Below are 15,304 nucleotides of genomic sequence, written 5' to 3' on the forward strand. Positions count from 1 at the left end.
TATGATTGAGTGCAATATCCGTATGTAAGGGTGACATCCATAATCAGGATAATTCCTTCACCCATCGATTATACGACATACGTCTCACGGAAAGTAAATTTACATCTATTTAGTGACTATTCCTGAAAACATATAGCGCACCAGGAATGAAATGAGATTTCAGGAGGAGGCATCTTCCCCTGACGAATAACCACAGGAAACCCTTTCTTACCAATTGTTAACAAGTGCCAAGTACTAATACTTGAACTTTTTACATATCAGTGGATATTACATGATGACTGTCCCCCTCTAAGATTTGACGTCACATGCTTGATCATGTGCATCGTGGACAGGATTTTCATACATATATATATTTCATAATCTAGTATTAAGTACTAATATGATTCAGTACAATGTCTATATGTAAGAGTGACATCCATAATCAGGATAATTCCTTCACCCATCGATTATACGACATACGTCTCACGGAAAGTAAATTTACATCTATTTAGTGACTATTCCTGAAAACATGTAGCGCACCAGGAATGAAATGAGATTTCAGGAAGAGGCATCTTCCCCTGACGAGTAAACAAAGGAAACCCTTTCTTACCAATTGTTAACAAGTGCCAAGTACTAATACTTGAACTTTTTACATATCAGTGGATATTACATGATGCCTGTCCCCCTCTAAGCTTTTGACGTCATATGCTTGATCATGTGCGTCTGGACAGGATTTTCATATGCTCAGAAAAACCATAATTGAAATTCCAGGTGGCTAACTCCCCCAAGTTCGAAAATGTTTAAATCGTCCGTTCAGATTTGGAAAGTCAAGGAGTTTTCGGGCGAGTTGACTTTATTCGGTGACAGAAGAGCCTTTACGAGCTCGTGGTACATACCACTGTCGAAGTGCAGCGCCCGAAAGAACGAGCCTCTTTGTTCTCCGCAATCGACGAGGCAAGCATCCTCCTTCTCGCTCTCTCCCGCTCGCTTTCTCTCGCTGGGTTCGTTTTTCTCTCTTTCCCTCTGCCGTGCGAGACGCTCGTTCATTCGGTTACCTCATTGCCGCGGAATGTCCGGCCGGCGAAGCAGCGACGGAATCTCCTAGGGTGGTCCGGGAACGTCTCGCGAGGAAACCTTCCATCTGGCGTTAATCTCAGACTCGAACCTGCTTTCTCAATTATCTCGCCGTATTTCTCATTAGTCGAACTGGAACTCCTTAATAATTAATTAATAATGTACCGCGAAGAAATTTCTAGCCGACGTATCATCTTCCCTTCGTCATCTCGTTCTCTGAAGACGGTTCATGAATATTCCATCTTCTAAGTACATGATTAGCCATGTTTGATGTGACCCAGACGATTTACCGCAAAGATGGCAAAAAGACGGCTTTTTGAAATCATCTTTTCGATACGACTAGGAGATGTCTAAAAGACGTATAACGTTATATTTTACTAAATGTAGCTGACAAAGATGTCTCTATATGGATGCCTAATAGAGGAAGTAAAAAGCCTTATGGTGTTGTGTAAATGTTAAGAGGTTGGAGGAAGTCGATGAAGAAGCATCGAATATACAAGAAAAAAAGACATTTGTACTTCTAGCTAAGGACAGCATTGCTGGCAAAACTTTGCTCTTACTTTAGCAAAAATATTTGCAATTACGTCGCACTGGAACTCGTTAATAATTAACTAATAATGTACCGCGGGGAAATTTCTAGCCGACGTATCATCTTCCCTTCGTCATCTCGTTCTCTGAAGACGGTTCATGAATATTCCATCTTTTAAGTACATGATTAGCCATGTTTGATGTGACCCAGACGATTTACCGCAAAGATGGCAAAAAGACGGCTTTTTGAAGTCATCTTTTCGATACGACTAGGAGATGTCTAAAAGACGTATAACGTTACATTTTACTGAATATAGCAGACAAAGATACCTAATAGAGGAAGCGAAAAGCCTTATGGTGTTGTGTAAATGTTAAGAGGTTGGAGGAAGTCGACGAAGAAGCATCGAATATACGCGAAAAAAAGACATTTGCACTTTTAGCTAAAGACAGCATTGCTGGCAAAACTTTGCTCTTACTTTAGCAAAAATATTTGCAATTACGTCGCACTGGAACTCGTTAATAATTAACTAATAATGTACCGCGGAAAAATTTCTAGCCGACGTATCATCTTTTCGTCTTCTCGTTCTGTGAAGACGGTTCATGAATATTCCATCTTTTAAGTACATGATTAGCCATGTTTGATGTGACCCAGACTGCACGTTTACCGCAAAGATGGCAAAAAGACGACTTTTTGAAGTCATATTTTCGATACGACAAGATGTCTAAAAGACGTCTAACAGAAATTCTAATTGCAATTCTAATTGATGATGATTGAACTATACAGTTCTGTAATTTCTTCATAATATATTAAACATGAATTTTAGTGACGGATCACCAGCACTTGGTCTTCCTGTTCTGTTTGACGGTTCATGGCTATTTTATCTTCTGGTAGACACGTAATTAGCCAGATTTGGTGTCGCGCGTGGGCCTGACTGATTGTGAGACACAATTTATAGGCGGTGTATCTTGTTCTCGATCTCCAAAGCAAGAAATAAGTTTAGAATGAATGACTGACTTATCTTATTTTCTAATTAATAATCCGCATCTATTATTAGCGAAAGAGGACTTTGTTAATAATGAATTAACAATATATTTCGCATGGATTTTCGAATTCAGGATACTCTGTTAATTAACTCTTCGGATATGTCCCTGGCAAAGCAGGAATTTGTTACTAACATTTAATTAGTGTGCTACGTATGAATGACTGTGTAAGAGAGTACTAATCATTCATTCATTTTCCCCTTTCGTTTGATGGTTCGCTCTCATTTATCGTTTTTATCCGGTGCGCATCTACCCTATTTCCTAAAAAGCTCGTAATTAGCCACGTTTGATGTCACGTGCGGAATTGATTGAGACTCAATTTGTGGTGCTTTCTGTTTTCGAATTCTGGCGTTGCTTGAAATAACTTTAGGACGGATTAATCCCTCAAATTTAGTTTCGACTGGATCAGCGGTCCATTGAGCGAAGGGATTTGCTGCACGTTCGGCCGATCATTTCCGGCTGATTTTATGATTGATGACTCTAAAGGAGATCTCTATACATGTATTGAGTTGTCTTAAAGTGGCTTCCCCTTGTTTCGAGTGTCGGGAAAATCGAGCGAGGTCGAACGAGCCCTTTAAGTGATATATGTGACAGACAGTGGCAGTCGCTAAGATGAATAGTTGTGATAAATGAGTGTCTGTCAAGTGTAATTAGTGTAGATCTGGGGATAAATGGGAACTTGAGGCAAAAACGATGTAAAAACTTGTATCTTGCGGCAAATCAAGTTTCTAAAGCCTAAACGCGTTCAAATTCATTTTCTAAGATGTATTTTTACAATTACACCTTGCCACTGCACCTGATCTCCCTATTAACGAGGCGAAATATTGCTTTTGGAATATTTTTATTCCAGATGAACGCGGATTTTCTGGGCACGGAAGATCGATCGCTTTGAAAGGGAAATGTAATGAAATTTTGATGTCTCCTAAGAAAGCTTCTGATATTTTTTCCTTTACAAGCTGTTACCGAAATGGTCGCACTTTGAATCATGGGTCACCGAGAAACGGTCTTCCCTGGCTAATCCCACGATAAAAACTAGGGTGGATTTACAGATCGAGTCCAAAATGAAGGAAAGGGAACTTCAGGAAATCCGAAACCGAGAACCGACCTTCCTCAACCAGAACACGAGTTGGTGGCCTTTCTGTATCATTGCTAAGACACGAACTCGAAAGGCCTGACTCGGATTTCTAGGCTTCTCGGTTTCTCCGTTTCCGAGTCTTTTTCACCAGATTTGTTGGGTCTCCGAATTTCTGACCCGTATTTTTATGACGCGTTTCCGGGACAAAATCATCGTCAAATATGTTAACAGTTGCGGCCGCATCGCTGTATAGTGGCGTCGGCAAGTGGTTTAGAAATATATTTACAACAGGGATAAACAGTAGCAAACTACTGGCGGGAATTTCACCACTAACTCCCGCCTGGTTTACATAACATTACAGTTCCCTTCCGTGGTACCATTTCAGTGTTTTATCGTTGCATTGCCAGCGAGATAATGCAGTCAATAATAGCATTGCACGATCAAGTGGCGATGCAGTGGTACACATAGAGATTTTAAATTTCTAATAAGAAATAATGACATACAAAAATGACGTTATGTCACAGGACTACATGTAAGAAATATTTAATTAGATTTGATATTGCGGTAACATTTATGCCACTTAAAGTGCTATGAAAGTGTCATATATATTAACACATTAATTCTATTTCAGATTAATATTTCCAAAATTTGTTAATTTCGTTATCGTTACGGTGAAAAAAAAGAAATGGTTCCATGACACAAATAAATAACAATTCTTTTCATGTCATTGAATTATCTTTATAAATCATAGTGTTTTTTCCGTGAAAATTTCCGTACACAATTCAGGACTTCAGACGTAACACTTGAAGCAGCGTCGGGCTAAGAAATGTCAAAAAAATTTCTATCCAGGGCAGGGATTAAATTTTCAACGGTGAATCATTTATTCCAGCACGCAAGAGTGTACTTATGTATCCTTCTTCAAAAGTTTAAATATTAAGTGCCATCAGGAGGAAACTCAGTTACTCGGCAAACGCTCATATAGGTATACCTTCTCAAGAACATTTTTCCGCAGGCTTCTAGAGCCCGCTTCGGAAAATATAATAACACCATAATCACTAAAAGCAGCAACAACGGTAACGTAATCTCTAATGCCGGGTTCCACCAACCTCGGTTAAATCATTGATTACCTAACCGTAGATTAAAGTTAACGTCCATGGGTTAAAGACGTAAATGTTCCCCCACATTTATTTAGAGTCTAATTAACTAATCGTATGCCCCATAATAAGTCGAATTGTCGGTGAATACGTTCGTGTGATTGGTTGATACTATGATCGACTAGAAAACAAGATAGATGCGTTTTTATCGAGACTATTTCGTGTAAGAACTTATTTGACAGAGGCTAGCCTCAAGAAATAAAATTCTTTGGATAAGAACTAATACTAAATATTTTCAAGCGTATGTCAATCATGAAATTGTAAATAAAATCAAGAACATCTTCATCCATTTCATCATAAGATGTTAATACATATGTATATAAATGTTTTGAACGTATGCAAAATATATATAGATATATATAAACTCTATTTTAGATACACTAAAAGGCTTCGATGTCCGGACCTGATATTTTTTGTATATGGAAATCACAGATGGCAAAAATGTTTAGTACAGTTAATATAAAAAATACATTGTTTTAGTTAACTTGGAAAAACACTTGTAGAGCAAGTCAAACGTTTCTCGTATTAGCAAATATTATTCACTACATAGCGAGTTAGCAAACTTATGTGCTTGTATACACAACATGAATTTGCAGTTAACTCTGGAAAATAACAGCTGTGTTGGCTACGAAATAAGCTGTGATTGCAAACTGCGATGGGGAAACGACGAAGTTTCCTGTTGCGGGGAATTAGATTTACTGAACCATTTAATTATTTTCCTGGATTATAGAGGCAGACGTTTATTTACTAGTCTAGTAAATTGTATTATCTCACTCTTATAAATCCGATATTAAATCGTAGAATTATAATTTACATGTTTTTCTTATTGTAATACACGCGATGAAACTTTGAAGATTTTACAGTAATAATCAAGTTATAAATTTCTATTTAATTTCACTATTCACGTGGTATAGTAAAGTATTAGCGACGATTTTTATTGTAGAAAAATAAAATATAAAATTCATGATATAAGATTAAAGTAAGGTTTTCACCACTCCATTCAGGCCCTAAAACTTAGGGGAATGTCCTGCCTTTACTATACGAGGGGTTGTCAATACGATCCCCATAAGATGTCGGGGTACGCCACCCCGAACATGGAAGTGTCGTAAATCCACTTCTAAAAGAATGTAGGGTAAAAAGAAAGAAAAATGAAAATCATGTTCTTATTCATTTAACGAGTTTTGGCTAATAAGAATAAAAACCCAAATTCCTGGTGTTCAAATAAATTTTAATACCATAAGTAATACAATTTCCCAGTGCTTATTGCTAAGCTTAATATTAATATTACCCAGCCAATGTGATTTTACGTTATTAATAGTGGTTAAGTTAAAATATCCAATGATCTAGGGTGTAAATCTACACGGGGGTTTTCTTTCAGCGTATTTCACTTTCGACAATTTAAAGACATTAAAGAAAAACTGGATATTGGGTTCGTAAAAAGATCCAAGATGTCTAAACGAGTTTAATGGCTGCAAGAATATTTAACGTCTATCCTGGCTGGATTTCTGGTGAATATGGGAATGTAATTAGGAGAGGAAAGTTCGAAATCATGACCATTCATTCCTGGTCGCACGTACGAACTTCTGACATCTCGAAGGGGGGTATCAAGACCGACCTTTGAGGTACACCCTGGTGATCCCTCGTGACAGTTGCGCTCTTCTCGGCGAAGAGGGGTTCAACCCTCCAAACGATTACTTCTTTTCCCTGGGAAATTTCCGTTTGCGACTTTCTTTTATACTCCTATACGACTGCCAAGGGTGAACTACCACGATGAATCCCCATCGTCTTTTCGCGTCTCTTCCGGAAAACGTATGGACCGGATCGCTATGCTCCAAAGGACGTGCGCATGCCGAAGTCTTGAAATATTTAAATAATTTTTTACAGAGTCCGATATCACGACCGGTTCATCCTGGTACGTAAATCTGAAGAAAATGTAAAAGTCCTTGACGTTGTAATTGAATTGCTCTTCGGAGTCAGGGGGCAAAGTATCATCTCGTAAACTCGCAAGGGCTTGCACGATCGTTTCCTGCCTCTCAACTTTTAACGCACTCACGATCAAGGCACGGTTTCTTTTTTTTTTATTTATACTCGACAGCGGTTCCATTATTTACCAGGGTGAAGGAAAGCAACCTCCGTTATTTATCTAATTATCTAGGTAGATTGATCGAACTTTACGTAGTTCGGGAGTTGAGAGCATTAATGTGCACACTAGCTCGTTCAATTAATTTCGGAATCGAAGTAATTTTTCTATTTATTTGGGACGTTCGGATATAAGTGATAGGAATTTGTTGAAGAAATGAGATTAAAAACTTTATTTCAATCGAGACTTTGGGTACTTGAGTATTTTGTGTGACGAGCGGTTCCATAATTTATATCGAGATGTACAATTGTACTTTGTTGTTACAAATCCACCGTGGGAACGTTACAAGAAAATGCGTGGTATCCCTAGTAGCACAGAATAATTTCTAAATATTTGTGTGTTAATCTTTGCTAAATATCTCAAGCGACAGATTTTCTAAGATTTCTTGTAGATTTCATTCGAAGATATCTGAAATATTTGTTAAAAATCTCAATGACATGTTTAGTTTCAATAATTTATAAACATATATAGAAATTATATTTTTTNTTCTAAAGTAAACGTTCCGCAAGTATCTCAGATGTCTGTTAAATATTTACAAAACGTACGATATTCGTTAAACATATAGAAAATATAGCACAAATATTTTGTGCTACAGGAGATCTGCCTGGGAAAAAAAATCCTTGTCTGTGGTTGACAATCGCGGATGACAGAATTCGCCGATCCATTCGTAAAAATGACTGCTATAATAAATTCAAAGTTTAGTTTCGTTCGAGACAAGTCTCACTTAACTTCGGGTACATTTCTCCATCACGCGAGCGGTTGTACGAAGATCCCATATTGCAATTCCGTTTGCAAAAGCAAACAACAACTGGCCGACAAACTAGTCGGGCAGAACGCCGATCTCGAGAGGGAAAGAATCCGAGAGGGATCGAGGTGGGATCGAAAGAGACAGAAGGAGAGAGGAAGAAACAGGAGCAGAGAGGAACCGAGGGAGACCAAAAGAGGGCGAAACGAAGAAGAAGCGACCCTCCTGGGCTCGGAATCGAGGCATTTAGCGATCGGCGGAGGAGCATAATTCGATCCGCCGATCGATCCGTCCTCCCCCGGCGCCCCTTGCGCCCGCGGCCGGTGTTTCAGCTCGTCCCGACCCTCCTCGTGCGCCCCCAGGCGTGTCCCAGCAATTACGGGCTTCTACGGTGTGCTCCACTATATTACGCCACGCGATCCGGGCGTTTTACACCCGCGCTCGCGCGCTTTGCACACGCACCCGCGCGGATGCACAGACGCGGACGAGCGGCCGAGCGATCCCCCGCGCGTGGGAACCGGCCGAGACAATGCATGCGAGGAACTTCGCCGAGGAGCGATTCGCCGCGTCGTTTGCGCGGACCCGATCCTGCCGGGGACGGGGCGAGGATCCGAGCCCGGGGAAATGAGGGGACTGACGTCCCCGGGGCGAGGTTGACGCTCCGTAAACGCGGGATCGTTGATGGGGAAAAATCCGCGAGCAAGGCGACGCGGGGGTCGTCAACCGGGTGCGAAGGATTATTAAGGACGAAACAATCGTCGGACCTGGTATTATCTTCTCGTGGAGGGATTTCGAGGGAACCGGAAGCCGTCCCATAGGCCCTTATCGGGCATGGTGTTCGAGAAATTGGCGGAAAACCCTTTGACTCTTAAGGAAATATCAAGACGACGGAATGGGAAGCACTTCTGAGGGGAAGGTTAAGGTGGAGTGAAACCCCTCTCAAATCAGTCGATTCGAATAAGACGCATTTTTTTTTTAGGGTATTGGATAGAATTGTTTGAAACTTTGACACATGACTCGTGAGAATCTAGGAATTGTCCTGAAATTTAATTGACATGGAAATGAGGGGACCGACGCCCCCCGGGGCTCGGTTGACGCTCTATTAAAGGCTCTAATATGAGAAACGAAAGTGTCAGGACAATTGTACGACAGTTCACTCTGGTAATCGAGAAACTCGCATTTGAACGGGATAAAGACAAAATAAGTGTGTCATACGCTTCTGTGCTAAATCGATGGTAATACGAGGTCTCTGAGTGGAAATTTAATTGACATGGAGATCACAGACGACGCAAGGTGCAGTCAATTAGGGTCTCAGAAACCATGAATCCAGGGTATTTCTGGAGTTTTACTTCGATTCCTTTATAATTATAGTACGAAAACAATAGAGGGAGGATGCCATGTAGTACAACGCTCAACATAATTCCACACAGATGTCAATATTAAAACCAACGTCGGCAACATACGTATTTAGAAACACTTTTTTTTACCGACGTCGGTCAAGTCCCTCGACGTGTTTCACTTCACCTTAAGACTTATCGTCGCGTGGTCGCTCTTTCGATCGCGTTTTATCCGCCCGCGAAACTCAAGTCGGGACGACCAGACGGACTCCTCGTGGGATATAAAGTTCGACGCCATTTTTCTTCCTGAAAGAGGAGCCCATCTATGGCGACTGGCAAGTTGGGTCGGGACGTAAAGGTCCGGGGTATTTTGCCATCTCAAAGTTCTATGACACGACGCCTCGCGTGGCGGGTCTTCAGGGGTGAAGGTGTACCGCAGTGCGACATCCTGACACGGTTAGGGACCACGTGGTCGATTTAAGAACGACGGGTCCCTTGCTGCCGGACGATGGAGGGATATCTCGATATCGTTTTATTTTCTCCTACCGAGTTTCTCGGCCTTTTCGCCCATATCGGTGGATCCACTTCGGATCAATCGATGGGATCGCGTTAGGTCTACTAATTCACGAGGGTGCTCGTGCGGGAATTATTGGCCTGCGTCTGCAGAGAAGACTGCATTTCGTTCGATACTACCTGCACTTCCGGTTCTAACGCGAACGCGTATTTTCAATTTGCCCTTTACCCAAGTAATGATACACTTTCGCTCCTTGTTGCGGGATTTTTATTTTGAGACGTGCCTGGTGTATGATGTAGGTGTACTCTCTTTTAATATACTGGAGCGCACTTATTTTTGGCGTTACCATCCTGAATTTCTCATGGAATAGAATATAAGAGCATGTGTGCAAGGTTATCCAGCAATGTGTGGAGTTTTCGATACAAGGAGAGGAAAAATACCCTTGATCTTAGGTACCTTTTCATTGAATAAAAATGGAAGGAGGGGAAATCAGCGTTCTTTTTTTTCCTTTTGAAATTGGCACCTGCGGGTGGAAAATAAATTATATTTAATAAAAAAATGTGTACGTAAACTTACTACCGTGGTATTACCTACCACGCAAACCAGACCTTCTTTTACAACTATGCGTATTTACTAAATTAAGGCTTCGGTCAATTTACTAAAGTAAGAATTAGAAAATTAGATAGACACATACATGACACAGTTCATTGGGTTATTAGCCTTAAGTTTCCCATTTTCACATCAAACTCTTAAGGTGATATGAAAGTGGCGTCAAAGAGGTTTCCTTCGTATGATAAATTTAAGAAATCACGCGTTTCTTCGTATAAATTTTTTAAATCACGCGTTTCTTCGTATAAATTTAAAAAATCACCCTATTAGTTGATGCCGGATATAACCGGCGTTTGGCGCGAAAGGGTTAAATATCGTGTATGACGTTTCTGAAACGATAATCATATAAACGTTATACGTGGACTAAGTTTTAACGTTTTCAACGTCCCTGTTGATCGTTAAACGTCTAATCCACCATTCTATTCTTATTGTGTTGGTAAGCCTCGGTTCTTTAGTCGCGTATCTTTAGGTCTTGGGTACCACTCGAGACGATGTCCAGCTGAGGGAGCTAAGGGAGCACTACACGTTCACAGGGCGTTAGGTTTTTGGGGGTGTGGATCTTGGTTTAAGGTTACGTTCTAAATTAACCGAAGCCTAACAGTGGCTTCTATGAGAGAGACGGCACCGTATTTATAACGAGTGTCGTCTCGTCTTACGGAACACACGCACCGAAAGCACGTGGGGTGTCCGCGACCTCTTCGTCCCCATCAGGGCACCAGATAGCCATATTGAATTTACGAACCCGTCTACCGAGTGGCACGGAATTTCCGGATCTCTTTTTACCGCCGAACTCCTCGTAAAAAATTTATTTGAAAAGTTTTCAACCACGTTTCAAGGGATCTACGGTTTCCGATATGAGTTCCGGGAAGACTCTCGAAACGAGGTGAATCTGCAGCCAACATTGAATTTCGGCACTAAAAAAAGCGAAATGGTGGCCATTGGCACAAAAAGCATGACATAAAAATAGATTCCATGCGAACGTTAGGTGTACCGTTCCTGGGTTGAATGTCATTGGCAGGAGGAGCAATCTTAACCGAGTGAAAAGGATTATTAATTAACCGTTTATGCATGAGATAATGTCTATTGGAAGTGTTTCTTTCATCGGAAACAAATAATTTTTTACACTTGAAGCCGTTTTAATCTGGTATATTTCAGAAGCATAGGTATTACGGTGTAGCACAGACATCGTTGGAATAAGAAAATTAAAATCTGACAAGCACATCGTATATATGAATAGCTCATATTTTGTAGGAAGGAATCACCGACTAATAAAACGAAAGGCAACGAATTTGTTTTCAACGCTTTTTGAATCTAGAGACATAAATTGGATATAAGTTAGGATATAAAGGCGAGCTTGTATTCGGTGAGATTATTTACACGTAAGTGTTTTTGGGATTTAAATTATATGAGTATACAAGTTAATCTGTCTCAGGTGGTGGTCCATTTTTTTTCGGGATTATCCTAAAATGTACCCCAAAAATAAAATAAAATGTGTATCCACATTAGTGACTGGGCAGACCCATTAGATTCTTAAATTTTTCTGCAATTTATAGAATAATCCGAAGCATTTTTTTTTTACATTTAAAATAATTAAGTTTCTTGATTTTCGTGATGCGTTACGTTACCGGAATATGCACCTTCCGTCATACCAAAACTTCACACATTCGAAACGTTTTCACCGGCGAAAAGCCAATCGAACCAACTCAAAGCCACTCGCCTCTGGAGTGGTTCGAGGGTGTTAATCGAGTTCCTCGGTTAAGGGTAGCTTTTGCAGTTTTCCGCTCTCGGTGCGTACCTTAAACTTTGCGTTTACTTTGAAATCATCCTACGGCATCGGCAAGCGTAAAAAACGACACGGTCTTATTTGACTAATCAATTGCAATCGCGCCTTCACTTGAAGTGCCACAACTGCATTTAGGGATTTTTCTTTCAGGGCGTCAATTTTGCGTCTATGTGCTCCCTGTATTAAATGCTGTTAAATTTTGTTACAATTTCGTTCAGAATACAATGATTCGCCGTTTTGCATTGCGGCTTGGTTGATTATTAAATTAGAACGATACACGCGTCTTAACTTGAATTACTGATTAAGTGATTATGAAAATTAAATAATTAATCGTTAAACATATTTCGAACGATGCCTCACGTAATTTTTATTGAATAGAAAATATTTGTTTCTCTTTGTTGAATTATTTGCGTTTCGTTCTTCAATCTCTCATTCGATATTCCATTTAATCCGTAATCCGTTTATTTCTGGTAACCGTTCAATAAAATACCATTCTCGATCAAATATAAATTTTGACATTCAAGCTTTACAACGCTTCATGACGCACGTTTGATACGATTCGTCTACTGACGATGACATAATCATTACGTTATCCGTCAATCGATATGGAACAAGGTCGGCCGGTGCACCTACAGCTAAAATTGCTCGATGATGTATATGTGTACGCCAAACTTGGATTTCCGGTTCAATGCGTAATTTGGGTAGCGCGAATACCGAGGTAATTATGAATTTAATAGAAATCCGGGAATATTATCCGCTCCGTTATTAGAGCTCGATCGCTAGCGATGGCGGGAAACCTCAATTAAAGTTTCTAACCAGTACATGGAATTGCGACACGTCGTTTCGAAATGTCCTCCCTAACTTTGATTCCGCTGGCTGGTGCAACCACTAAGTGGACCCAATTTTTTAAACCAAGCCATTGATACGCCGAAAACTAGGCTACAAATTTGCCCCTGGTCCTTTGCCGGAACACAGCAATCCAATTTAGATTGAACCCTTTTTCTGGTTGTCCACGTGGAAAACATTGAATGAGGAAATGCATAGTTAAATCTGGCCAAACGTAGACGTACTTATTTTGTGATTTAATTGCTTTATTTGCAAATACCAATTAATATCTGTAGGTATCAATTGAAAAGAATATATTAGAAGTAGGTAAGTAAAAGTTTCACTCCTGTTTTCATTTATACATAGAAAAGTAAATAATCAAGTCATTTGCACCTTACGGGGATCAATAAATACTACCACGACTAAATTATTGTAATGTACATAAAGTTCAAATAATATAANTCGATTGAATCTTTTTGGGGTGCGCGAACGAAAGGAGCAGATCAAGGATCTAAACTTTCTGAAGTCCAAGCCCTGCTTTCGATTTATCGCTGCTACGCTGCAATGTAAACCTGCAACGCTGCAATAAGATACGTAATCTTTTTTAATTAGCAATGCATCATGTTTGAAGAAGAAATTCATGAACGTGAAATTCTGGTTTCTTCTTCTTTTTATTCTAATCAGCTTTTATGCGGTTTTTATGAAATACCTCATTGAAAGCCGCGAATATTGTAGAAGAAAAGAGTACACGCTGCAATAAGAAACGGAGTATGGTTTCGATCGAAACTTGAATCATAAAGGGGCGAATCTGTAAAGTATTAATGGTTCCGCTGTAGAAAGTAGTTCCGGTAGTACTCTCAACATGCACGTCCTCCACTAAACTGAAATTGCTGTAGTTAGTTGGAATAGCGGAAATCGCAATCCCAGTATCGACTAGTGCATTTATAATACGGCTACGGATTTTCCGAGAGAATAGGGGGACATCGACTGTCCTATTAGCACTTTTATCCGGCATTTTCGGAGCCAACGTTCGCCATTGATGGTTGTTCGAAGATTAAACCATGAATTTTAAACGAAACATGCTTTCAATGAGAAATAAACCCTGAATGGAACCTCCATTGGTGAAAGATTCGATAGTCAGATTTCAGCACACTGAAAACTCGCGCCTAGAATCCATTATGATTCGAACCTATAAATCATCCAATTACGATAATCCCCGCGGTCTCTTCGAGCGTCGCCGTCTGAAATTTCTCGATTATCAACAAGTCGTTCACGTCTCTCACGTCCCATTTCGTAATCCAGACCGTTTATCTCTCGCTTCTCCCCTGTTGACCCAATTCCTAACGTAATTGGAAAAATCACTGGTATACATTTAGATTTCCTTTTAACCGATTGGCTGCTCTTTCGAGTTATACGAGAAGGAAAAGGAATCATTTGAACGTAGATTTCGAGATATCCTAGAAGGAGGAAGGAAACTTCAGTTTTCCTTATCCGAATAATGCACTTGTGTTCCAAATTGCAACTGTAATCCAAGGCGAACCGTTTAATTAAGGTAGCCTGAAATTGAAGGNTTCTGGTTTCTTCTTCTTTTTATTCTAATCAGCTTTTATGAAATACCCCATTGAAAGCCGCGAATATTGTAGAAGAAAAGAGTACACGCTGCAATAAGAAACGGAGTATGGTTTCGATCGAAACTTGAATCATAAAGGGGCGAATCTGTAAAGTATTAATGGTTCCGCTGTAGAAAGTAGTTCCGGTAGTACTCTCAACATGCACGTCCTCCACTAAACTGAAATTGCTGTAGTTAGTTGGAATAGCGGAAATCGCAATCCCAGTATCGACTAGTGCATTTATAATACGGCTACGGATTTTCCGAGAGAATAGGGGGACATCGACTGTCCTATTAGCACTTTTATCCGGCATTTTCGGAGCCAACGTTCGCCATTGATGGTTGTTCGAAGATTAAACCATGAATTTTAAACGAAACATGCTTTCAATGAGAAATAAACCCTGAATGGAACCTCCATTGGTGAAAGATTCGATAGTCAGATTTCAGCACACTGAAAACTCGCGCCTAGAATCCATTATGATTCGAACCTATAAATCATCCAATTACGATAATCCCCGCGGTCTCTTCGAGCGTCGCCGTCTGAAATTTCTCGATTATCAACAAGTCGTTCACGTCTCTCACGTCCCATTTCGTAATCCAGACCGTTTATCTCTCGCTTCTCCCCTGTTGACCCAATTCCTAACGTAATTGGAAAAATCACTGGTATACATTTAGATTTCCTTTTAACCGATTGGCTGCTCTTTCGAGTTATACGAGAAGGAAAAGGAATCATTTGAACGTAGATTTCGAGATATCCTAGAAGGAGGAAGGAAACTTCAGTTTTCCTTATCCGAATAATGCACTTGTGTTCCAAATTGCAACTGTAATCCAAGGCGAACCGTTTAATTAAGGTAGCCTGAAATTGAAGGCCGTTTCATTCCACTCTTCTAA

General features: G+C 40.1%; 1 protein-coding gene across 1 annotated transcript in view; it reads left to right on the forward strand.

Annotated features, from left to right (window-relative positions):
- The window catches only part of LOC105703892 (natterin-4), a 138,792-nt gene that overhangs the window by 67,211 nt on the left and 56,277 nt on the right, over positions 1-15,304 (forward strand). The window lies entirely within an intron of this gene.

This window comes from Orussus abietinus, unplaced genomic scaffold (genome assembly GCF_000612105.2).
Source record: "Orussus abietinus isolate OABI.00-Male unplaced genomic scaffold, Oabi_2.0 scaffold36, whole genome shotgun sequence".
Classification (NCBI taxonomy): domain Eukaryota; kingdom Metazoa; phylum Arthropoda; class Insecta; order Hymenoptera; family Orussidae; genus Orussus; species Orussus abietinus.